At 44.4% G+C, this 18,021-nt stretch overlaps 69 non-coding genes across 69 annotated transcripts; all 69 read right to left on the reverse strand.

Annotated features, from left to right (window-relative positions):
• Window positions 1-70: 70 nt before the first annotated feature.
• On the reverse strand, window positions 71-152 carry TRNAS-AGA (transfer RNA serine (anticodon AGA)). Its single transcript has one exon. It is a non-coding gene; the product is annotated as a tRNA-Ser (tRNA).
• Window positions 153-4,221: 4,069 nt separating this feature from the next.
• TRNAS-AGA (transfer RNA serine (anticodon AGA)) lies at window positions 4,222-4,303 on the reverse strand. Its single transcript has one exon. It is a non-coding gene; the product is annotated as a tRNA-Ser (tRNA).
• A 73-nt stretch (window positions 4,304-4,376) lies between these two features.
• Window positions 4,377-4,458, reverse strand: TRNAS-CGA (transfer RNA serine (anticodon CGA)). The gene has a single exon. It is a non-coding gene; the product is annotated as a tRNA-Ser (tRNA).
• Window positions 4,459-4,533: 75 nt separating this feature from the next.
• Window positions 4,534-4,615, reverse strand: TRNAS-AGA (transfer RNA serine (anticodon AGA)). The gene has a single exon. It is a non-coding gene; the product is annotated as a tRNA-Ser (tRNA).
• A 75-nt stretch (window positions 4,616-4,690) lies between these two features.
• On the reverse strand, window positions 4,691-4,772 carry TRNAS-AGA (transfer RNA serine (anticodon AGA)). The gene has a single exon. It is a non-coding gene; the product is annotated as a tRNA-Ser (tRNA).
• A 74-nt stretch (window positions 4,773-4,846) lies between these two features.
• On the reverse strand, window positions 4,847-4,928 carry TRNAS-UGA (transfer RNA serine (anticodon UGA)). The gene has a single exon. It is a non-coding gene; the product is annotated as a tRNA-Ser (tRNA).
• A 73-nt stretch (window positions 4,929-5,001) lies between these two features.
• Window positions 5,002-5,083, reverse strand: TRNAS-CGA (transfer RNA serine (anticodon CGA)). The gene has a single exon. It is a non-coding gene; the product is annotated as a tRNA-Ser (tRNA).
• Window positions 5,084-5,158: 75 nt separating this feature from the next.
• TRNAS-CGA (transfer RNA serine (anticodon CGA)) lies at window positions 5,159-5,240 on the reverse strand. The gene has a single exon. It is a non-coding gene; the product is annotated as a tRNA-Ser (tRNA).
• A 230-nt stretch (window positions 5,241-5,470) lies between these two features.
• On the reverse strand, window positions 5,471-5,552 carry TRNAS-AGA (transfer RNA serine (anticodon AGA)). The gene has a single exon. It is a non-coding gene; the product is annotated as a tRNA-Ser (tRNA).
• A 230-nt stretch (window positions 5,553-5,782) lies between these two features.
• TRNAS-CGA (transfer RNA serine (anticodon CGA)) lies at window positions 5,783-5,864 on the reverse strand. The gene has a single exon. It is a non-coding gene; the product is annotated as a tRNA-Ser (tRNA).
• A 74-nt stretch (window positions 5,865-5,938) lies between these two features.
• TRNAS-CGA (transfer RNA serine (anticodon CGA)) lies at window positions 5,939-6,020 on the reverse strand. The gene has a single exon. It is a non-coding gene; the product is annotated as a tRNA-Ser (tRNA).
• A 73-nt stretch (window positions 6,021-6,093) lies between these two features.
• TRNAF-AAA (transfer RNA phenylalanine (anticodon AAA)) lies at window positions 6,094-6,175 on the reverse strand. The gene has a single exon. It is a non-coding gene; the product is annotated as a tRNA-Phe (tRNA).
• A 74-nt stretch (window positions 6,176-6,249) lies between these two features.
• TRNAS-UGA (transfer RNA serine (anticodon UGA)) lies at window positions 6,250-6,330 on the reverse strand. Its single transcript has one exon. It is a non-coding gene; the product is annotated as a tRNA-Ser (tRNA).
• A 70-nt stretch (window positions 6,331-6,400) lies between these two features.
• Window positions 6,401-6,486, reverse strand: TRNAS-AGA (transfer RNA serine (anticodon AGA)). The gene has a single exon. It is a non-coding gene; the product is annotated as a tRNA-Ser (tRNA).
• Window positions 6,487-6,560: 74 nt separating this feature from the next.
• TRNAS-UGA (transfer RNA serine (anticodon UGA)) lies at window positions 6,561-6,642 on the reverse strand. Its single transcript has one exon. It is a non-coding gene; the product is annotated as a tRNA-Ser (tRNA).
• Window positions 6,643-6,715: 73 nt separating this feature from the next.
• TRNAS-CGA (transfer RNA serine (anticodon CGA)) lies at window positions 6,716-6,797 on the reverse strand. Its single transcript has one exon. It is a non-coding gene; the product is annotated as a tRNA-Ser (tRNA).
• A 75-nt stretch (window positions 6,798-6,872) lies between these two features.
• Window positions 6,873-6,954, reverse strand: TRNAS-CGA (transfer RNA serine (anticodon CGA)). Its single transcript has one exon. It is a non-coding gene; the product is annotated as a tRNA-Ser (tRNA).
• Window positions 6,955-7,340: 386 nt separating this feature from the next.
• TRNAS-AGA (transfer RNA serine (anticodon AGA)) lies at window positions 7,341-7,422 on the reverse strand. Its single transcript has one exon. It is a non-coding gene; the product is annotated as a tRNA-Ser (tRNA).
• A 73-nt stretch (window positions 7,423-7,495) lies between these two features.
• On the reverse strand, window positions 7,496-7,577 carry TRNAS-CGA (transfer RNA serine (anticodon CGA)). The gene has a single exon. It is a non-coding gene; the product is annotated as a tRNA-Ser (tRNA).
• Window positions 7,578-7,653: 76 nt separating this feature from the next.
• Window positions 7,654-7,735, reverse strand: TRNAS-AGA (transfer RNA serine (anticodon AGA)). Its single transcript has one exon. It is a non-coding gene; the product is annotated as a tRNA-Ser (tRNA).
• Window positions 7,736-7,809: 74 nt separating this feature from the next.
• TRNAS-UGA (transfer RNA serine (anticodon UGA)) lies at window positions 7,810-7,891 on the reverse strand. The gene has a single exon. It is a non-coding gene; the product is annotated as a tRNA-Ser (tRNA).
• Window positions 7,892-7,964: 73 nt separating this feature from the next.
• TRNAS-CGA (transfer RNA serine (anticodon CGA)) lies at window positions 7,965-8,046 on the reverse strand. The gene has a single exon. It is a non-coding gene; the product is annotated as a tRNA-Ser (tRNA).
• A 75-nt stretch (window positions 8,047-8,121) lies between these two features.
• On the reverse strand, window positions 8,122-8,203 carry TRNAS-AGA (transfer RNA serine (anticodon AGA)). Its single transcript has one exon. It is a non-coding gene; the product is annotated as a tRNA-Ser (tRNA).
• A 74-nt stretch (window positions 8,204-8,277) lies between these two features.
• On the reverse strand, window positions 8,278-8,359 carry TRNAS-UGA (transfer RNA serine (anticodon UGA)). Its single transcript has one exon. It is a non-coding gene; the product is annotated as a tRNA-Ser (tRNA).
• Window positions 8,360-8,432: 73 nt separating this feature from the next.
• On the reverse strand, window positions 8,433-8,514 carry TRNAS-CGA (transfer RNA serine (anticodon CGA)). Its single transcript has one exon. It is a non-coding gene; the product is annotated as a tRNA-Ser (tRNA).
• Window positions 8,515-8,589: 75 nt separating this feature from the next.
• On the reverse strand, window positions 8,590-8,671 carry TRNAS-AGA (transfer RNA serine (anticodon AGA)). The gene has a single exon. It is a non-coding gene; the product is annotated as a tRNA-Ser (tRNA).
• A 74-nt stretch (window positions 8,672-8,745) lies between these two features.
• On the reverse strand, window positions 8,746-8,827 carry TRNAS-UGA (transfer RNA serine (anticodon UGA)). Its single transcript has one exon. It is a non-coding gene; the product is annotated as a tRNA-Ser (tRNA).
• A 230-nt stretch (window positions 8,828-9,057) lies between these two features.
• On the reverse strand, window positions 9,058-9,139 carry TRNAS-AGA (transfer RNA serine (anticodon AGA)). Its single transcript has one exon. It is a non-coding gene; the product is annotated as a tRNA-Ser (tRNA).
• Window positions 9,140-9,369: 230 nt separating this feature from the next.
• Window positions 9,370-9,451, reverse strand: TRNAS-AGA (transfer RNA serine (anticodon AGA)). Its single transcript has one exon. It is a non-coding gene; the product is annotated as a tRNA-Ser (tRNA).
• A 230-nt stretch (window positions 9,452-9,681) lies between these two features.
• On the reverse strand, window positions 9,682-9,763 carry TRNAS-AGA (transfer RNA serine (anticodon AGA)). The gene has a single exon. It is a non-coding gene; the product is annotated as a tRNA-Ser (tRNA).
• Window positions 9,764-9,993: 230 nt separating this feature from the next.
• TRNAS-AGA (transfer RNA serine (anticodon AGA)) lies at window positions 9,994-10,075 on the reverse strand. The gene has a single exon. It is a non-coding gene; the product is annotated as a tRNA-Ser (tRNA).
• Window positions 10,076-10,148: 73 nt separating this feature from the next.
• On the reverse strand, window positions 10,149-10,230 carry TRNAS-CGA (transfer RNA serine (anticodon CGA)). Its single transcript has one exon. It is a non-coding gene; the product is annotated as a tRNA-Ser (tRNA).
• A 75-nt stretch (window positions 10,231-10,305) lies between these two features.
• Window positions 10,306-10,387, reverse strand: TRNAS-AGA (transfer RNA serine (anticodon AGA)). The gene has a single exon. It is a non-coding gene; the product is annotated as a tRNA-Ser (tRNA).
• A 72-nt stretch (window positions 10,388-10,459) lies between these two features.
• On the reverse strand, window positions 10,460-10,541 carry TRNAS-UGA (transfer RNA serine (anticodon UGA)). Its single transcript has one exon. It is a non-coding gene; the product is annotated as a tRNA-Ser (tRNA).
• Window positions 10,542-10,614: 73 nt separating this feature from the next.
• TRNAS-CGA (transfer RNA serine (anticodon CGA)) lies at window positions 10,615-10,696 on the reverse strand. Its single transcript has one exon. It is a non-coding gene; the product is annotated as a tRNA-Ser (tRNA).
• Window positions 10,697-10,771: 75 nt separating this feature from the next.
• TRNAS-AGA (transfer RNA serine (anticodon AGA)) lies at window positions 10,772-10,853 on the reverse strand. The gene has a single exon. It is a non-coding gene; the product is annotated as a tRNA-Ser (tRNA).
• Window positions 10,854-10,927: 74 nt separating this feature from the next.
• TRNAS-UGA (transfer RNA serine (anticodon UGA)) lies at window positions 10,928-11,009 on the reverse strand. Its single transcript has one exon. It is a non-coding gene; the product is annotated as a tRNA-Ser (tRNA).
• Window positions 11,010-11,239: 230 nt separating this feature from the next.
• TRNAS-AGA (transfer RNA serine (anticodon AGA)) lies at window positions 11,240-11,321 on the reverse strand. Its single transcript has one exon. It is a non-coding gene; the product is annotated as a tRNA-Ser (tRNA).
• A 230-nt stretch (window positions 11,322-11,551) lies between these two features.
• Window positions 11,552-11,633, reverse strand: TRNAS-AGA (transfer RNA serine (anticodon AGA)). The gene has a single exon. It is a non-coding gene; the product is annotated as a tRNA-Ser (tRNA).
• Window positions 11,634-11,706: 73 nt separating this feature from the next.
• On the reverse strand, window positions 11,707-11,788 carry TRNAS-CGA (transfer RNA serine (anticodon CGA)). Its single transcript has one exon. It is a non-coding gene; the product is annotated as a tRNA-Ser (tRNA).
• A 75-nt stretch (window positions 11,789-11,863) lies between these two features.
• On the reverse strand, window positions 11,864-11,945 carry TRNAS-AGA (transfer RNA serine (anticodon AGA)). Its single transcript has one exon. It is a non-coding gene; the product is annotated as a tRNA-Ser (tRNA).
• A 72-nt stretch (window positions 11,946-12,017) lies between these two features.
• Window positions 12,018-12,099, reverse strand: TRNAS-UGA (transfer RNA serine (anticodon UGA)). The gene has a single exon. It is a non-coding gene; the product is annotated as a tRNA-Ser (tRNA).
• A 386-nt stretch (window positions 12,100-12,485) lies between these two features.
• TRNAS-UGA (transfer RNA serine (anticodon UGA)) lies at window positions 12,486-12,567 on the reverse strand. Its single transcript has one exon. It is a non-coding gene; the product is annotated as a tRNA-Ser (tRNA).
• Window positions 12,568-12,640: 73 nt separating this feature from the next.
• Window positions 12,641-12,722, reverse strand: TRNAS-CGA (transfer RNA serine (anticodon CGA)). Its single transcript has one exon. It is a non-coding gene; the product is annotated as a tRNA-Ser (tRNA).
• Window positions 12,723-12,797: 75 nt separating this feature from the next.
• Window positions 12,798-12,879, reverse strand: TRNAS-AGA (transfer RNA serine (anticodon AGA)). Its single transcript has one exon. It is a non-coding gene; the product is annotated as a tRNA-Ser (tRNA).
• A 75-nt stretch (window positions 12,880-12,954) lies between these two features.
• On the reverse strand, window positions 12,955-13,036 carry TRNAS-AGA (transfer RNA serine (anticodon AGA)). The gene has a single exon. It is a non-coding gene; the product is annotated as a tRNA-Ser (tRNA).
• Window positions 13,037-13,109: 73 nt separating this feature from the next.
• TRNAS-AGA (transfer RNA serine (anticodon AGA)) lies at window positions 13,110-13,191 on the reverse strand. The gene has a single exon. It is a non-coding gene; the product is annotated as a tRNA-Ser (tRNA).
• Window positions 13,192-13,266: 75 nt separating this feature from the next.
• TRNAS-AGA (transfer RNA serine (anticodon AGA)) lies at window positions 13,267-13,348 on the reverse strand. Its single transcript has one exon. It is a non-coding gene; the product is annotated as a tRNA-Ser (tRNA).
• A 74-nt stretch (window positions 13,349-13,422) lies between these two features.
• TRNAS-UGA (transfer RNA serine (anticodon UGA)) lies at window positions 13,423-13,504 on the reverse strand. The gene has a single exon. It is a non-coding gene; the product is annotated as a tRNA-Ser (tRNA).
• Window positions 13,505-13,734: 230 nt separating this feature from the next.
• On the reverse strand, window positions 13,735-13,816 carry TRNAS-AGA (transfer RNA serine (anticodon AGA)). The gene has a single exon. It is a non-coding gene; the product is annotated as a tRNA-Ser (tRNA).
• A 230-nt stretch (window positions 13,817-14,046) lies between these two features.
• On the reverse strand, window positions 14,047-14,128 carry TRNAS-AGA (transfer RNA serine (anticodon AGA)). Its single transcript has one exon. It is a non-coding gene; the product is annotated as a tRNA-Ser (tRNA).
• Window positions 14,129-14,201: 73 nt separating this feature from the next.
• On the reverse strand, window positions 14,202-14,283 carry TRNAS-CGA (transfer RNA serine (anticodon CGA)). Its single transcript has one exon. It is a non-coding gene; the product is annotated as a tRNA-Ser (tRNA).
• Window positions 14,284-14,358: 75 nt separating this feature from the next.
• On the reverse strand, window positions 14,359-14,440 carry TRNAS-AGA (transfer RNA serine (anticodon AGA)). Its single transcript has one exon. It is a non-coding gene; the product is annotated as a tRNA-Ser (tRNA).
• A 72-nt stretch (window positions 14,441-14,512) lies between these two features.
• TRNAS-UGA (transfer RNA serine (anticodon UGA)) lies at window positions 14,513-14,594 on the reverse strand. Its single transcript has one exon. It is a non-coding gene; the product is annotated as a tRNA-Ser (tRNA).
• Window positions 14,595-14,980: 386 nt separating this feature from the next.
• TRNAS-UGA (transfer RNA serine (anticodon UGA)) lies at window positions 14,981-15,062 on the reverse strand. The gene has a single exon. It is a non-coding gene; the product is annotated as a tRNA-Ser (tRNA).
• Window positions 15,063-15,135: 73 nt separating this feature from the next.
• On the reverse strand, window positions 15,136-15,217 carry TRNAS-CGA (transfer RNA serine (anticodon CGA)). Its single transcript has one exon. It is a non-coding gene; the product is annotated as a tRNA-Ser (tRNA).
• A 75-nt stretch (window positions 15,218-15,292) lies between these two features.
• TRNAS-AGA (transfer RNA serine (anticodon AGA)) lies at window positions 15,293-15,374 on the reverse strand. Its single transcript has one exon. It is a non-coding gene; the product is annotated as a tRNA-Ser (tRNA).
• Window positions 15,375-15,448: 74 nt separating this feature from the next.
• On the reverse strand, window positions 15,449-15,530 carry TRNAS-UGA (transfer RNA serine (anticodon UGA)). The gene has a single exon. It is a non-coding gene; the product is annotated as a tRNA-Ser (tRNA).
• A 230-nt stretch (window positions 15,531-15,760) lies between these two features.
• On the reverse strand, window positions 15,761-15,842 carry TRNAS-AGA (transfer RNA serine (anticodon AGA)). Its single transcript has one exon. It is a non-coding gene; the product is annotated as a tRNA-Ser (tRNA).
• A 75-nt stretch (window positions 15,843-15,917) lies between these two features.
• On the reverse strand, window positions 15,918-15,999 carry TRNAS-AGA (transfer RNA serine (anticodon AGA)). Its single transcript has one exon. It is a non-coding gene; the product is annotated as a tRNA-Ser (tRNA).
• A 74-nt stretch (window positions 16,000-16,073) lies between these two features.
• Window positions 16,074-16,155, reverse strand: TRNAS-UGA (transfer RNA serine (anticodon UGA)). The gene has a single exon. It is a non-coding gene; the product is annotated as a tRNA-Ser (tRNA).
• A 230-nt stretch (window positions 16,156-16,385) lies between these two features.
• Window positions 16,386-16,467, reverse strand: TRNAS-AGA (transfer RNA serine (anticodon AGA)). Its single transcript has one exon. It is a non-coding gene; the product is annotated as a tRNA-Ser (tRNA).
• Window positions 16,468-16,697: 230 nt separating this feature from the next.
• On the reverse strand, window positions 16,698-16,779 carry TRNAS-AGA (transfer RNA serine (anticodon AGA)). The gene has a single exon. It is a non-coding gene; the product is annotated as a tRNA-Ser (tRNA).
• A 75-nt stretch (window positions 16,780-16,854) lies between these two features.
• Window positions 16,855-16,936, reverse strand: TRNAS-AGA (transfer RNA serine (anticodon AGA)). Its single transcript has one exon. It is a non-coding gene; the product is annotated as a tRNA-Ser (tRNA).
• A 73-nt stretch (window positions 16,937-17,009) lies between these two features.
• TRNAS-CGA (transfer RNA serine (anticodon CGA)) lies at window positions 17,010-17,091 on the reverse strand. Its single transcript has one exon. It is a non-coding gene; the product is annotated as a tRNA-Ser (tRNA).
• A 231-nt stretch (window positions 17,092-17,322) lies between these two features.
• On the reverse strand, window positions 17,323-17,404 carry TRNAS-UGA (transfer RNA serine (anticodon UGA)). Its single transcript has one exon. It is a non-coding gene; the product is annotated as a tRNA-Ser (tRNA).
• A 73-nt stretch (window positions 17,405-17,477) lies between these two features.
• Window positions 17,478-17,559, reverse strand: TRNAS-CGA (transfer RNA serine (anticodon CGA)). The gene has a single exon. It is a non-coding gene; the product is annotated as a tRNA-Ser (tRNA).
• A 75-nt stretch (window positions 17,560-17,634) lies between these two features.
• Window positions 17,635-17,716, reverse strand: TRNAS-AGA (transfer RNA serine (anticodon AGA)). The gene has a single exon. It is a non-coding gene; the product is annotated as a tRNA-Ser (tRNA).
• A 74-nt stretch (window positions 17,717-17,790) lies between these two features.
• TRNAS-UGA (transfer RNA serine (anticodon UGA)) lies at window positions 17,791-17,872 on the reverse strand. Its single transcript has one exon. It is a non-coding gene; the product is annotated as a tRNA-Ser (tRNA).
• Between the last annotated feature and the right edge of the window lie 149 nt (window positions 17,873-18,021).

An 18,021-nucleotide genomic window follows, 5' to 3' on the forward strand; every position in this document is an offset into this window, starting at 1 on the left:
TTAACCGAGACTACTCAGAAATCTGTGAAACCACCAAAGGTATTATTGAAATAAAAAATCTTTGCTCAATCGCAGTCGGCAGGATTCGAACCTGCGCGGGAATATCCCAACAGATTTCTAGTCTGTCGCCTTAACCACTCGGCCACGACAGCTGCTGTTAACTGACACCACTCAAAAATCCATGAAACTACTAAAGGCATTATTGAAATTAATCAAAAATGTCTTCATTATAATCAAGACCTAAAAAGTATCGATAAGACTGAGGTTATCACTTGTCTGAATGATCAGATATTAATTTTTCTTTTTAATTGAAACTTAAATGCATGCTTAAGAAAAAACAAAGTTCCATTACCGTGTTCCGTTGAAATAAATTATTTTACTGGTAATCAATTTCAAAAATTTACTTATCTCGGCTTTTCGACCACAATTCCATTCCCCGAAAACATTTTATCATTACATTAATTACTTTTGGGAGAGTACGTGTATGGTTTTGCGTTTTAAAAGGTTCCTAAAGACGTTACATCCCCATTTGTGACCGGCAAGCTTCGCAGTGGAACATTTTAATTATTCTAAAACCAATGGCGCCAAATTCAATAGGGACAGTAAGATTTTTACTCGCGGTTTTGCAAAATGATGTAATATCAAGTGTACTTTAGTCAACCGTCGTATTGTTCTTTCTCATAGTTCAAGGCATGATCAGTGTTACTGCCCAATTTCTCTCTCTAGTTTCTAACAATGGTTAGAGACTATTTGATATGGCACGGCACAACATTATATACATTTGAAAATTCTAAGTAGCACAAAAGGAAAAAGAATCCATTTTTTTATATTTTGGTTTGAAATAAATAAATTCATGATAGTAGTTATAAAGAACAGAAAGTCAATTGAATGGCACCGGTAATGAGCAGCAGAAAGAGAGGAAAGTTTGATTCAAGTTAGCAGAGGGACATAGTAGTGAAAATAGTAATCTAGAATTTTGTTCATTCAAACCTTATTATATCATGAAAAATTCAAGTGAGCAGGCGGCACTATCTAGAAAGATTGATTTTGGCAGATAACAGCGAAAAAATTATGTTCTACACACATTGGGACTATGGGAGAGTTTCAGGGCCGCAGGTCGCACATGATGAAATTTCAACTCCAGATTACATCAATTCTCTCTGGTCGTACTAGTAGCAGGTTAAGCTATTGTTTGCTCGGGTCCAGTTGGTCTCGAAAGGGTTATATAGTGCTTGCAACTTTTAAAAGGTTGTTATCATGGCTAAACAGACCGCTTTTACAGTTTTTTCTTCTTTTATAGGCCTTTTTGACACGTTATCTCCAAAAAGTAATTAATGTAATGATAAAATGTTTTCGGGGAATGGAATTGTGGTCGAAAAGCCGAGATAAGTAAATTTTTGAAATTGATTACCAGTAAAATAATTTATTTCAACGGAAAACGGTAATGGAACTTTGTTTTTTCTTAAGCAAGCATTTAAGTTTCAATTAAAAAGAAAAATTAATATCTGATCATTCAGACAAGTGATAACCTCAGTCTTATCGATACTTTTTAGGTCTTGATTATAATCAAGACATTTTTGATTAATATCTGTTCCTTCAGTCTTCATTTTAATTATGAATCTTAAGAAACTGTTTTACATTTTCAAAATCTGCACTAAGCAGAAACATATATAAAGGGGACCATAACTTTAGCTCAATCAGACATTTATTTATAATGATACTTCAAAAATAAAACGTAAATTATTAAAAGCTTGTATTCTTATTGTAATTAGAATAATACATTTTTTACAATCATTTATTGAAACGCGAGGCGCCCCCCTAAAAATTCCACCTACCCACAAGCACCTACAAGCACCCGGGCAAAGCATCTACCCAAAAGTACCCACAAGTACCTACAAGCACCCACAAGTACCTACAAGCACCCACAAGTACCCACAAGTACCTACAAGCACCCACAAGTACCTACAAGCACCCACAAGTACCTACAAGCACCCACAAGTACCCACAAGTACCTACAAGCACCCACAAGTACCCGCAAGCACCCACAAGTACCCACAAGTACCTACAAGCACCCACAAGTACCCGCAAGCACCCACAAGCACCTACAAGCACCCACAAGTACTCGGGGAAAGCACCCACAAGTACTCGGGGAAAGCACCCACAAGTACTCTGGGAAAGCACCCACAAGTACTCGGGGAAAGCACCCACAAGTACCCGGGGCAAGCACCCACAAGTACCCGGGGCAAGCACCCACAAGTACCCGGGGCAAGCCCCCACAAGTACCCGGGGCAAGCCCCCACAAGTACCCGGGGCAAGCACCCACAAGTACCCGGGGCAAGTACCCACAAGTACCCGGAGCAAGCACCCACAAGTACCAGGGGCAAGAACCTACAAGCACCCACAAGTACCTACGAGTACCTACAAGTACTTACAAACACCCACAAGTACCTACATGAACCCACAAGTACATACATGAACCCACAAGTACCTACATGAACCCACAAGTACCTACATGAACCCACAAGTACCTACAAGTACCTACAAGCACCCACAAGTACCTACAAACACCCACAAGTACCTACAAACACCCACAAGCACCTACAAACACCCAAAAGCACCTACAAACACCCACAAGCACCTACAAGCACCCACAAGTACCCACAAGACCTCACAAGTACCCACAAGTACCTACAAGTACCTACAAGCACTCACAAGTACCCACAAGTACCTACATGAACCCACAAGTACCTACATGAACCCACAAGTACCTACAAGCACCCAAAAGTACCTACAAGCACCCACAAGTACCTACAAACACCCACAAGCACCTACAAACACCCACAAGCACCTACAAACACCCACAAGCACCTACAAGCACCCACAAGTACCCACAAGCACTCACAAGTACCCACAAGTACCTACGAGTACCTACAAGTACTTACAAACACCCACAAGTACCCACATGAACCCACAAGTACCTACGAGTACCTACAAGTACTTACAAACACCCACATGTACCTACATGAACCCACAAGTACCTACGAGTACCTACAAGTACTTACAAACTCCCACATGTACCTACATGAACCCACAAGTACCTACATGAACCCACAAGTACCTACATGAACCCACAAGTACCTACATGAACCCACAAGTACCTACATGAACCCACAAGTACCTACAAGTACCTACAAACACCCACAAGTACCTACAAGCACCCACAAGTACCTACAAACACCCACAAGCACCAACAAGTACCCACAAGTACCTACAAACACCCACAAGTACCTACAAGTACCCACAAGAACCCACAAGTACCTACAAGCACCCACAAGTATCCACAAGCACCTACAAGTACCCATAAGCACCTACAAGTACCCACAAGTACCCATAAGAACCTACAAGTACCCACAAGTACCCATAAGAACCAACAAGTACCGACAAGCACCCACAAGCACCCACAAGTATCCACAAGTACCTACATGCACCCACAAGTACCCACAAGTACCTACAAGCACCCACAAGTACCTACAAGCACCCACAAGTACCTACAAGCACCCACAAGGTAATCAAGTTTAAATAGCTTTAACCTAAGCTGAGAAAAGATAAAATGTCCATTAAGCTAGCTATTTGTTCTAAGAATTTGACTATAACCGCGGTAAAACGACCAAACTCGCTTCATACACTACATAACTCATGCTAAAAAGTCGCAGGTTCCATAGTTTCAGGGTAAACCACGTAAGTCGGAGCATGTAATTAAAACTATGAAAAACAGTACTTAAACTTAATTTTTCTTGATGAAAAAAAATAGGCGCCAACTATGGATATGGGGCTTTCATTTAAAACCGTTTTCAAATCTATCTGACGTATAGTTTTTTTTGTAAGGGTATGGACAAAATTTGTAACTTTGTAAAATTTCCCATGTTATTTCTATGGGAAATTTCCAGTTTTTCGTCAAAATCTGTGATTAATTTTATGGAAATGAAAACCACCCTTAGCAACTTTATTTTTTATAAAATAAACTAATCAATGGATCTTTTTGAAATTTTAACCACATATTAAGAGGCCGAATCGTAGTTCAGTGGATTTTTTCCGAACCAATTAGTACAATACAAAAAAAAACTACATCCAAACAAAAAACCCTCCTTATACATTAAGAACAGTATGAAGTCTTATCTAAGAGAGCTACCGCTCTCATAGAATAAAAAATCTTTGCTCAATCGCAGTCGGCAGGATTCGAACCTACGCGGGAATATCCCAACAGATTTCTAGTCTGTCGCCTTAACCACTCGGCCACGACTGCTTCTGATAACAGAGACCACTCAAAAAGTGTGGAACTACTAAAGCTATCATTGGAATAAGTATGCTAGCTCGAACGCAGTCGGCAGGATTCGAACCTGCGCGGGAATATCCCTACAGATTTCGAGTCTGTCGCCTTAACCACTCGTCCACGACTGCTTCGATTAACCGAGACTACTCAGAAATCTGTGAAACCACCAAAGGTATTATTGAAATAAAAAATCTTTGCTCAATCGCAGTCGGAAGAATTCGAACCTGCGCGGGAATACCCCAACAGATTTCTAGACTGTCGCCTTGACAACTCGGCCACGACTGCTTCGATTAACCGAGACTACTCAGAAATCTGTGAAACCACCAAAGGTATTATTGAAATAAAAAATCTTTGCTCAACCGCAGTCGGCAGGATTCGAACCTGCGCGGGAATATCCCAACAGATTTCTAGTCTGTCGCCTTAACCACTCGGCCACGACTGGTTCTGTTAAGCGAGTCCACTCAAAAAATTGTGGAACTACTAAAGCTATCATTGGAATAAGTATTTGTGTTCGAACGCAGTCGGCAGGATTCGAACCTGCGCGGGAGTATCCCAACAGATTTCAAGTCTGTCGCCTTAACCACTCGGCCACGACTGCTTCTGTTAACCGAGACCACTAAAAAATTGTGGAACTACTAAAGATATCATTGAAATAAGTACGTGAGTTCGAACGCAGTCGGCAGGATTTGAACTTGCGCGGAAATATCCCAACAGATTTCGAGTCTGTCGCCTTAACCACTCGGCCACCACTGCTGCTGTTAACTGAGACCACTCAAAAATCTGGGAAACTGCTAAAGGTATTATTGAAATAAAAAAACTTTGCTCAATCGCAATCGGCAGGATTCGAACCTGCGCGGGAATATCCCAACAGATTTCGAGTCTGTCGCCTTAACCACTCGGCCACGACTGCTTCTGTTAACGGAGACCACTCAAAAAGTGTGGAACTACTAAAGCTATCATTGGAATAAGTATGTTAGTTCGAACGCACTCGGCAGGATTCGAACCTGCGCGAGAATATCGCTACAAATTTCAAGTCTGTCGCCTTAACCACTCGTCCACGACTGCTTCGATTAACCGAGACTACTCAGAAATCTGTGAAACCACCAAAGGTATTATTGAAATAAAAAATCGTTGCTCAATCGCAGTCGGCAGGATTCGAACCTGCGCGGGAATATCCCAACAGATTTCTAGTCTGTCGCCTTAACCACTCGGCCACGACTGCTTCTGTTAACCGAGACCACTAAAAAATTGTTGAACTACTAAAGCTATCATTGGAATAAGTATGTGAGTTCGAACGCAGTCGGCAGGAATCCAACCTGCGAGGGAATATCCCAACAGATTTCGAGTCTGTCGCCTTAAGCACTCGTCCGCGACTGCTTCGATTAACCGAGACTACTCAGAAATCTGTGAAACCACCAAAGGTATTATTGAAATAAAAAATCTTTGCTCAATCGCAGTCGGCAGGATTCGAACCTGCGCGGGAATATCCGAACAGATTTCGAGTCTGTCGCCTTAACCACTCGGCCACGACTGCTGCTGTTAACTGAGACCACTCAAAAATCTGTGGAACTACTAAAGCTATCATTGGAATTAGCATGTTATTTCGAACGCAGTCGGCTGGATTCGAACGTGCGCGGGAATAGCCCAACAGATTTCGAGTCTGTCGCCTTAACCACTCGGCCACGACTGCTTCTGTTAACGGAGACCACTCAAAAAGTGTGGAACTACTAAAGCTATCATTGGAATAAGTATGTTAGTTCGAACGCACTCGGCAGGATTCGAACCTGCGCGGGAATATCCCAACAGATTTTTAGTCTGTCGCCTTAACCACTCGGGCACGACTGCTTCTGTTAACCGAGACCACTCAAAAAACTGTGGAACTACTAAAGCTATTATTGGAATAAGAATGTTTGTTCGAACGCAGTCGGCAGGATTCGAACCTGCGCGGGAATATCCCAACAGATTTCAAGTCTGTCGCCTTAACCCTCGGCCACGACTGCCTCTGTGAACCGAGACCACTCAATAAAGTGTGGACTTACTAAAGCTATCATTGGAATAAATATGTTATTCCGAAACCAGTCGGCAGGAATCGAACCTGCGCGGGAATATCCCAACAGATTTCTAGTCTGTCGCCTTAACCACTCGGCCACGACTGCTTCTGTTAGCCTAGTCCACTCAAAAAATTGTGGAACTACTAAAGCTATCATTGGAATAAGTATGTGTGTTCGAACGCAGTCGGCAGGATTCGAACCTGCGCGGGAGTATCCCAACAGATTTCAAGTCTGTCGCCTTAACCACTTGGCCACGACTGCTTCTGTTAACCGAGACCACTAAAAAATTGTGGAACTACTAAAGCTATCATTGGAATAAGTATGTGAGTTCGAACGCAGTCGGCAGGATTCAAACCTGCGCGTAAATATCCCAACAGATTTCGAGTCTGTCGCCTTAACCACTCGGCCACGACTGCTGCTGTTAACTGAGACCACTCAAAAATCTGTGAAACTACTGAAGGTATTATTGAAATAAAAAATCTTTGCTCAATCGCAATCGGCAGGATTCGAACCTGCGCGGGAATATCCGAACAGATTTCGAGTCTGTCGCCTTAACCACTCGGCCACGACTGCTGCTGTTAACTGAGACCACTCAAAAATCTGTGGAACTACTAAAGCTATCATTGGAATTAGCATGTTATTTCGAACGCAGTCGGCTGGATTAGAACGTGCGCGGGAATAGCCCAACAGATTTTGAGTCTGTCGCCTTAACCACTCGGCCACGACTGCTTCTGTTAACGGAGACCACTCAAAAAGTGTGGAACTACTAAAGCTATCATTGGAATAAGTATGTTAGTTCGAACGCACTCGGCAGGATTCGAACCTGCGCGGGAATATCGCTACAGATTTCGAGTCTGTCGCCTTAACCACTCGTCCACGACGGCTTCGATTAACCGAGACTACTCAGAAATCTGTGAAACCACCAAAGGTATTATTGAAATAAAAAATCTTTGCTCAATCGCAGTCGGCAGGATTCGAACCTGCGCGGGAATATCCCAACAGATTTCTAGTCTGTCGCCTTAACCACTCGGCCACGACTGCTTCTGTTAACCGAGACCACTCAAAAAGTGTGGAACTACTAAAGCTATCATTGGAATAAGTATGCTAGCTCGAACGCAGTCGACAGGATTCGAACCTGCGCGGGAATATCCCTACAGATTTCGAGTCTGTCGCCTTAACCACTCGTCCACGACTGCTTCGATTAACCGAGACTACTCAGAAATCTGTGAAACCACCAAAGGTATTATTGAAATAAAAAAATCTTTGCTCAATCGCAGTCGGCAGGATTCGAACCTGCGCGGGAATACCCCAACAGATTTCTAGTCTGTCGCCTTGACAACTCGGCCACGACTGCTTCTGTTAACCGAGACCACTCAAAAAAGTGTGGAACTACTAAAGCTATTATTGGAATAAGAATGTTTGTTCGAACACAGTCGGCAGGATTCGAACCAGCGCGGGAATATCCCAACAGATTTCAAGTCTGTCGCCTTAACCACTCGGCCACGACTGCTTCTGTTAACCGAGACCACTAAAAAATTGTGGAACTACTAAAGCTATCATTGGAAAAAGTATGTGAGTTCGAACGCAGTCGGCAGGAATCGAACCTGCGAGGGAATATCCCAACAGATTTCGAGTCTGTCGCCTTAAGCACTCGTCCACGACTGCTTCGATTAACCGAGACTACTCAGAAATCTGTGAAACCACCAAAGGTATTATTGAAATAAAAAATCTTTGCTCAATCGCAGTCGGCAGGATTCGAACCTGCGCGGGAATATCCCAACAGATTTCTAGTCTGTCGTCTTAACCACTCGGCCACGACTGCTTCTCTTAAGCGAGTCCACTCAAAAAATTGTGGAACTACTAAAGCTATCATTGGAATAAGTATGTGTGTTCGAACGCAGTCGGCAGGATTCGAACCTGCGCGGGAATATCCCAACAGATTTCAAGTCTGTCGCCTTAACCACTCGGCCACGACTGCTTCTGTTAACCGAGACCACTAAAAAATTGTGGAACTACTAAAGCTATCATTGGAATAAGTATGTTAGTTCGAACGCAGTCGGCAGGAATCGAACCTGCGAGGGAATATCCCAACAGATTTCGAGTCTGTCGCCTTAAGCACTCGTCCACGACTGCTTCGATTAACCGAGACTACTCAGAAATCTGTGAAACCACCAAAGGTATTATTGAAATAAAAAATCTTTGCTCAATCGCAGTCGGCAGGATTCGAACCTGCGCGGGAATATCCCAACAGATTTCTAGTCTGTCGTCTTAACCACTCGGCCACGACTGCTTCTCTTAAGCGAGTCCACTCAAAAAATTGTGGAACTACTAAAGCTATCATTGGAATAAGTATGTGTGTTCGAACGCAGTCGGCAGGATTCGAACCTGCGCGGGAATATCCCAACAGATTTCAAGTCTGTCGCCTTAACCACTCGGCCACGACTGCTTCTGTTAACCGAGACCACTAAAAAATTGTGGAACTACTAAAGCTATCATTGGAATAAGTATGTTAGTTCGAACGCAGTCGGCAGGAATCCAACCTGCGAGGGAATATCCCAACAGATTTCGAGTCTGTCGCCTTAAGCACTCGTCCACGACTGCTTCGATTAACCGAGACTACTCAGAAATCTGTGAAACCACCAAAGGTATTATTGAAATAAAAAATCTTTGCTCAATCGCAGTCGGCAGGATTCGAACCTGCGCGGGAATATCCCAACAGATTTCTAGTCTGTCGCCTTAACCACACGGCCACGACTGCTTCTGTTAACCGAGACCACTAAAAAATTGTGGAACTACTAAAGCTATCATTGGAATAAGTATGTGAGTTCGAACGCTGTCGGCAGGAATCGAACCTGCGAGGGAATATCCCAACAGATTTCGAGTCTGTCGCCTTAAGCACTCGTCCACGACTGCTTCGATTAACCGAGACTACTCAGAAATCTGTGAAACCACCAAAGGTATTATTGAAATAAAAAATCTTTGCTCAATCGCAGTCGGCAGGATTCGAACCTGCGCGGGAATATCCCAACAGATTTCTAGCCTGTCGCCTTAACCACTCGGCCACGACTGCTGCTGTTAACTGAGACCACTCAAAAAGAGTGGAACTACTAAAGCTATCATTGGAATAAGTATGCTAGCTCGAACGCAGTCGGCAGGAATCCAACCTGCGAGGGAATATCCCAACAGATTTCGAGTCTGTCGCCTTAAGCACTCGTCCACGACTGCTTCGATTAACCGAGACTACTCAGAAATCTGTGAAACCACCAAAGGTATTATTGAAATAAAAAATCTTTGCTCAATCGCAGTCGGCAGGATTCGAACCTGCGCGGGAATATCCCAACAGATTTCTAGTCTGTCGCCTTAACCACACGGCCACGACTGCTTCTGTTAACCGAGACCACTAAAAAATTGTGGAACTACTAAAGCTATCATTGGAATAAGTATGTGAGTTCGAACGCTGTCGGCAGGAATCGAACCTGCGAGGGAATATCCCAACAGATTTCGAGTCTGTCGCCTTAAGCACTCGTCCACGACTGCTTCGATTAACCGAGACTACTCAGAAATCTGTGAAACCACCAAAGGTATTATTGAAATAAAAAATCTTTGCTCAATCGCAGTCGGCAGGATTCGAACCTGCGCGGGAATATCCCAACAGATTTCTAGCCTGTCGCCTTAACCACTCGGCCACGACTGCTGCTGTTAACTGAGACCACTCAAAAAGAGTGGAACTACTAAAGCTATCATTGGAATAAGTATGCTAGCTCGAACGCAGTCGACAGGATTCGAACCTGCGCGAGAATATCCCTACAGATTTCGAGTCTGTCGCCTTAACCACTCGTCCACGACTGCTTCGATTAACCGAGACTACTCAGAAATCTGTGAAACCACCAAAGGTATTATTGAAATAAAAAATCTTTGCTCAATCGCAGTCGGCAGGATTGGAACCTGCGCGGGAATATCCCAACAGATTTCTAGTCTGTCGCCTTGACAACTCGGCCACGACTGCTTCTGTTAACCGATACCACTAAAAAGTGTGGAAATACTAAAGCTATTATTGGAATAAGAATGTTTGTTCGAACGCAGTCGGCAGGATTCGAACCTGTGCGGGAATATCCCAACAGATTTCAAGTCTGTCGCCTTAACCACTCGGCCACGACTGCTTCTGTTAACCGAGACCACTAAAAAATTGTGGAACTACTAAAGCTATCATTGGAAAAAGTATGTGAGTTCGAACGCAGTCGGCAGGAATCGAACCTGCGAGGGAATATCCCAACAGATTTCGAGTCTGTCGCCTTAAGCACTCGTCCACGACTGCTTCGATTAACCGAGACTACTCAGAAATCTGTGAAACCACCAAAGGTATTATTGAAATAAAAAATCTTTGCTCAATCGCAGTCGGCAGGATTCGAACCTGCGCGGGAATATCCCAACAGATTTCTAGTCTGTCGTCTTAACCACTCGGCCACGACTGCTTCTCTTAAGCGAGTCCACTCAAAAAATTGTGGAACTACTAAAGCTATCATTGGAATAAGTATGTGTGTTCGAACGCAGTCGGCAGGATTCGAACCTGCGCGGGAATATCCCAACAGATTTCAAGTCTGTCGCCTTAACCACTCGGCCACGACTGCTTCTGTTAACCGAGACCACTAAAAAATTGTGGAACTACTAAAGCTATCATTGGAATAAGTATGTTAGTTCGAACGCAGTCGGCAGGAATCCAACCTGCGAGGGAATATCCCAACAGATTTCGAGTCTGTCGCCTTAAGCACTCGTCCACGACTGCTTCGATTAACCGAGACTACTCAGAAATCTGTGAAACCACCAAAGGTATTATTGAAATAAAAAATCTTTGCTCAATCGCAGTCGGCAGGATTCGAACCTGCGCGGGAATATCCCAACAGATTTCTAGTCTGTCGCCTTAACCACACGGCCACGACTGCTTCTGTTAACCGAGACCACTAAAAAATTGTGGAACTACTAAAGCTATCATTGGAATAAGTATGTGAGTTCGAACGCTGTCGGCAGGAATCGAACCTGCGAGGGAATATCCCAACAGATTTCGAGTCTGTCGCCTTAAGCACTCGTCCACGACTGCTTCGATTAACCGAGACTACTCAGAAATCTGTGAAACCACCAAAGGTATTATTGAAATAAAAAATCTTTGCTCAATCGCAGTCGGCAGGATTCGAACCTGCGCGGGAATATCCCAACAGATTTCTAGCCTGTCGCCTTAACCACTCGGCCACGACTGCTGCTGTTAACTGAGACCACTCAAAAAGAGTGGAACTACTAAAGCTATCATTGGAATAAGTATGCTAGCTCGAACGCAGTCGACAGGATTCGAACCTGCGCGAGAATATCCCTACAGATTTCGAGTCTGTCGCCTTAACCACTCGTCCACGACTGCTTCGATTAACCGAGACTACTCAGAAATCTGTGAAACCACCAAAGGTATTATTGAAATAAAAAATCTTTGCTCAATCGCAGTCGGCAGGATTGGAACCTGCGCGGGAATATCCCAACAGATTTCTAGTCTGTCGCCTTGACAACTCGGCCACGACTGCTTCTGTTAACCGATACCACTAAAAAGTGTGGAAATACTAAAGCTATTATTGGAATAAGAATGTTTGTTCGAACGCAGTCGGCAGGATTCGAACCTGTGCGGGAATATCCCAACAGATTTCAAGTCTGTCGCCTTAACCACTCGGCCACGACCGCTTCTGTTAACCGAGAACACTAAAAAATTGTGGAACTACTAAAGCTATCATTGGAATAAGTATGTGAGTTCGAACGCAGTCGGCAGGAATCGAACCTGCGAGGGAATATCCCAAGAGATTTCGAGTCTGTCGCCTTAAGCACTCGTCCACGACTGCTTCGATTAACCGAGACTACTCAGAAATCTGTGAAACCACCAAAGGTATTATTGAAATAAAAAATCTTTGCTCAATCGAAGTCGGCAGGATTCGAACCTGCGCGGGAATACCCCAACAGATTTCTAGTCTAACGCCTTGACATCTCGGCCACGACTGCTTCTGTTAACCGAGACCACTCAAAAAAGTGTGGAACTACTAAAGCTATTATTGGAATAAGAATGTTTGTTCGAACACAGTCGGCAGGATTCGAACCAGCGCGGGAATATCCCAACAGATTTCAAGTCTGTCGCCTTAACCACTCGGCCACGACTGCTTCTGTTAACCGAGACCACTAAAAAATTGTGGAACTACTAAAGCTATCATTGGAAAAAGTATGTGAGTTCGAACGCAGTCGGCAGGAATCGAACCTGCGAGGGAATATCCCAACAGATTTCGAGTCTGTCGCCTTAAGCACTCGTCCACGACTGCTTCGATTAACCGAGACTACTCAGAAATCTGTGAAACCACCAAAGGTATTATTGAAATAAAAAATCTTTGCTCCATCGCAGTCGGCAGGATTCGAACCTGCGCGGGAATATCCCAACAGATTTCTAGTCTGTCGCCTTAACCACTCGGCCACGACTGCTGCTGTTAACTGAGACCACTCAAAAATCTGTGAAACTACTAAAGGCATTATTGAAATAAAAAATCTTTGCTCAAACGCAGTCGGCAGGATTCGAACCTACGCGGGAATATCCCAACAGATTTCTAGTCTGTCGCCTTAACCACTCGGCCACGACTGCTTCTGATAACCGAGACCACTCAAAAAGTGTGGAACTACTAAAGCTATCATTGGAATAAGTATGCTAGCTCGAACGCAGTCGGCAGGATTCGAACCTGCGCGGGAATATCCCAACAGATTTCTAGTCTGTCGCCTTAACCACTCGGCCACGACTGCTGCTGTTAACTGAGACCACTCAAAAATCTGTGAAACTACTAAAGGCATTATTGAAATAAAAAATCTCTGCTCAATCGCAGTCGGCAGGATTCGAACCTGCGCGGGAATATCCCAACAGATTTCTAGTCTGTCGCCTTAACCACTCGGCCACGACTGCTTCTCTTAAGCGAGTCCACTCAAAAAATTGTGGAACTACTGAAGCTATCATTGGAATAAGTATGTGTGTTCGAACGCAGTCGGCAGGATTCGAACCTGCGCGGGAATATCCCAACAGATTTCAAGTCTGTCGCCTTAACCACTCGGCCACGACTGCTTCTGTTAACCGAGACCACTAAAAAATTGTGGAACTACTAAAGCTATCATTGGAATAAGTATGTTAGTTCGAACGCAGTCGGCAGGAATCCAACCTGCGAGGGAATATCCCAACAGATTTCGAGTCTGTCGCCTTAAGCACTCGTCCACGACTGCTTCGATTAACCGAGACTACTCAGAAATCTGTGAAACCTCCAAAGGTATTATTGAAATAAAAAATCTTTGCTCAATCGCAGTCGGCAGGATTCGAACCTGCGCGGGAATATCCCAACAGATTTCTAGTCTGTCGCCTTAACCACACGGCCACGACTGCTTCTGTTAACCGAGACCACTAAAAAATTGTGGAACTACTAAAGCTATCATTGGAATAAGTATGTGAGTTCGAACGCTGTCGGCAGGAATCGAACCTGCGAGGGAATATCCCAACAGATTTCGAGTCTGTCGCCTTAAGCACTCGTCCACGACTGCTTCGATTAACCGAGACTACTCAGAAATCTGTGAAACCACCAAAGGTATTATTGAAATAAAAAATCTTTGCTCAATCGCAGTCGGCAGGATTCGAACCTGCGCGGGAATATCCCAACAGATTTCTAGCCTGTCGCCTTAACCACTCGGCCACGACTGCTGCTGTTAACTGAGACCACTCAAAAAGAGTGGAACTACTAAAGCTATCATTGGAATAAGTATGCTAGCTCGAACGCAGTCGACAGGATTCGAACCTGCGCGAGAATATCCCTACAGATTTCGAGTCTGTCGCCTTAACCACTCGTCCACGACTGCTTCGATTAACCGAGACTACTCAGAAATCTGTGAAACCACCAAAGGTATTATTGAAATAAAAAATCTTTGCTCAATCGCAGTCGGCAGGATTGGAACCTGCGCGGGAATATCCCAACAGATTTCTAGTCTGTCGCCTTGACAACTCGGCCACGACTGCTTCTGTTAACCGATACCACTAAAAAGTGTGGAAATACTAAAGCTATTATTGGAATAAGAATGTTTGTTCGAACGCAGTCGGCAGGATTCGAACCTGTGCGGGAATATCCCAACAGATTTCAAGTCTGTCGCCTTAACCACTCGGCCACGACCGCTTCTGTTAACCGAGAACACTAAAAAATTGTGGAACTACTAAAGCTATCATTGGAATAAGTATGTGAGTTCGAACGCAGTCGGCAGGAATCGAACCTGCGAGGGAATATCCCAAGAGATTTCGAGTCTGTCGCCTTAAGCACTCGTCCACGACTGCTTCGATTAACCGAGACTACTCAGAAATCTGTGAAACCACCAAAGGTATTATTGAAATAAAAAATCTTTGCTCAATCGAAGTCGGCAGGATTCGAACCTGCGCGGGAATACCCCAACAGATTTCTAGTCTAACGCCTTGACATCTCGGCCACGACTGCTTCTGTTAACCGAGACCACTCAAAAAAGTGTGGAACTACTAAAGCTATTATTGGAATAAGAATGTTTGTTCGAACACAGTCGGCAGGATTCGAACCAGCGCGGGATTATCCCAACAGATTTCAAGTCTGTCGCCTTAACCACTCGGCCACGACTGCTTCTGTTAACCGAGACCACTAAAAAATTGTGGAACTACTAAAGCTATCATTGGAAAAAGTATGTGAGTTCGAACGCAGTCGGCAGGAATCGAACCTGCGAGGGAATATCCCAACAGATTTCGAGTCTGTCGCCTTAAGCACTCGTCCACGACTGCTTCGATTAACCGAGACTACTCAGAAATCTGTGAAACCACCAAAGGTATTATTGAAATAAAAAATCTTTGCTCAATCGCAGTCGGCAGGATTCGAACCTGCGCGGGAATATCCCAACAGATTTCTAGTCTGTCGCCTTAACCACTCGGCCACGACTGCTTCTCTTAAGCGAGTCCACTCAAAAAATTGTGGAACTACTAAAGCTATCATTGGAATAAGTATGTGTGTTCGAACGCAGTCGGCAGGATTCGAACCTGCGCGGGAATATCCCAACAGATTTCAAGTCTGTCGCCTTAACCACTCGGCCACGACTGCTTCTGTTAACCGAGACCACTAAAAAATTGTGGAACTACTAAAGCTATCATTGGAATAAGTATGTGAGTTCGAACGCAGTCGGCAGGAATCCAACCTGCGAGGGAATATCCCAACAGATTTCGAGTCTGTCGCCTCAAGCACTCGTCCACGACTGCTTCGATTAACCGAGACTACTCAGAAATCTGTGAAACCACCAAAGGTATTATTGAAATAAAAAATCTTTGCTCAATCGCAGTCGGCAGGACTCGAACCTGCGCGGGAATATCCCAACAGATTTCTAGTCTGTCGCCTTAACCACTCGGACACGACTGCTGCTGTTAACTGAGACCACTCAAAAATCTGTGAAACTACTAAAGGCATTATTGAAATAAAAAATCTCTGCTCAATCGCAGTCGGCAGGATTCGAACCTGCGCGGGAATATCCCAACAGATTTCTAGTCTGTCGCCTTAACCACTCGGCCACGACTGCTTCTCTTAAGCGAGTCCACTCAAAAAATTGTGGAACTACTAAAGCTATCATTGGAATAAGTATGTGTGTTCGAACGCAGTCGGCAGGATTCGAACCTGCGCGGGAATATCCCAACAGATTTCAAGTCTGTCGCCTTAACCACTCGGCCACGACTGCTTCTGTTAACCGAGACCACTAAAAAATTGTGGAACTACTAAAGCTATCATTGGAATAAGTATGTGAGTTCGAACGCAGTCGGCAGGAATCCAACCTGCGAGGGAATATCCCAACAGATTTCGAGTCTGTCGCCTTAAGCACTCGTCCACGACTGCTTCGATTAACCGAGACTACTCAGAAATCTGTGAAACCTCCAAAGGTATTATTGAAATAAAAAATCTTTGCTCAATCGCAGTCGGCAGGATTCGAACCTGCGCGGGAATATCCCAACAGATTTCTAGTCTGTCGCCTTAACCATTCGGCCACGACTGCTTCTGTTAACCGAGACCACTAAAAAATTGTGGAACTACTAAAGCTATCATTGGAATAAGTATGTGAGTTCGAACGCTGTCGGCAGGAATCGAACCTGCGAGGGAATATCCCAACAGATTTCGAGTCTGTCGCCTTAAGCACTCGTCCACGACTGCTTCGATTAACCGAGACTACTCAGAAATCTGTGAAACCACCAAAGGTATTATTGAAATAAAAAATCTTTGCTCAATCGCAGTCGGCAGGATTCGAACCTGTGCGGGAATATCCCAACAGATTTCTAGCCTGTCGCCTTAACCACTCGGCCACGACTGCTGCTGTTAACTGAGACCACTCAAAAATCTGTGAAACTACTAAAGGCATTATTGAAATAAAAAATCTTTGCTCAATCGCAGTCGGCAGGATTCGAACCTACGCGGGAATATCCCAACAGATTTCTAGTCTGTCGCCGTAACCACTCGGCCACGACTGCTTCTGATAACCGAGACCACTCAAAAAGAGTGGAACTACTAAAGCTATCATTGGAATAAGTATGCTAGCTCGAACGCAGTCGACAGGATTCGAACCTGCGCGGGAATATCCCTACAGATTTCGAGTCTGTCGCCTTAACCACTCGTCCACGACTGCTTCGATTAACCGAGACTACTCAGAAATCTGTGAAACCACCAAAGGTATTATTGAAATAAAAAATCTTTGCTCAATCGCAGTCGGCAGGATTGGAACCTGCGCGGGAATATCCCAACAGATTTCTAGTCTAACGCCTTGACATCTCGGCCACGACTGCTTCTGTTAACCGAGACCACTCAAAAAAGTGTGGAACTACTAAAGCTATTATTGGAATAAGAATGTTTGTTCGAACACAGTCGGCAGGATTCGAACCAGCGCGGGATTATCCCAACAGATTTCAAGTCTGTCGCCTTAACCACTCGGCCACGACTGCTTCTGTTAACCGAGACCACTAAAAAATTGTGGAACTACTAAAGCTATCATTGGAAAAAGTATGTGAGTTCGAACGCAGTCGGCAGGAATCGAACCTGCGAGGGAATATCCCAACAGATTTCGAGTCTGTCGCCTTAAGCACTCGTCCACGACTGCTGCGATTAACCGAGACTACTCAGAAATCTGTGAAACCACCAAAGGTATTATTGAAATAAAAAATCTTTGCTCAATCGCAGTCGGCAGGATTCGAACCTGCGCGGGAATATCCCAACAGATTTCTAGTCTGTCGCCTTAACCACTCGGCCACGACTGCTTCTCTTAAGCGAGTCCACTCAAAAAATTGTGGAACTACTAAAGCTATCATTGGAATAAGTATGTGTGTTCGAACGCAGTCGGCAGGATTCGAACCTGCGCGGGAATATCCCAACAGATTTCAAGTCTGTCGCCTTAACCACTCGGCCACGACTGCTTCTGTTAACCGAGACCACTAAAAAATTGTGGAACTACTAAAGCTATCATTGGAATAAGTATGTGAGTTCGAACGCAGTCGGCAGGAATCCAACCTGCGAGGGAATATCCCAACAGATTTCGAGTCTGTCGCCTCAAGCACTCGTCCAC

This window comes from Phalangium opilio, unplaced genomic scaffold (genome assembly GCF_054372755.1).
Source record: "Phalangium opilio isolate 3A_F unplaced genomic scaffold, DU_Popi_V2 ptg000105l_1, whole genome shotgun sequence".
Lineage (NCBI taxonomy): Eukaryota > Metazoa > Arthropoda > Arachnida > Opiliones > Phalangiidae > Phalangium > Phalangium opilio.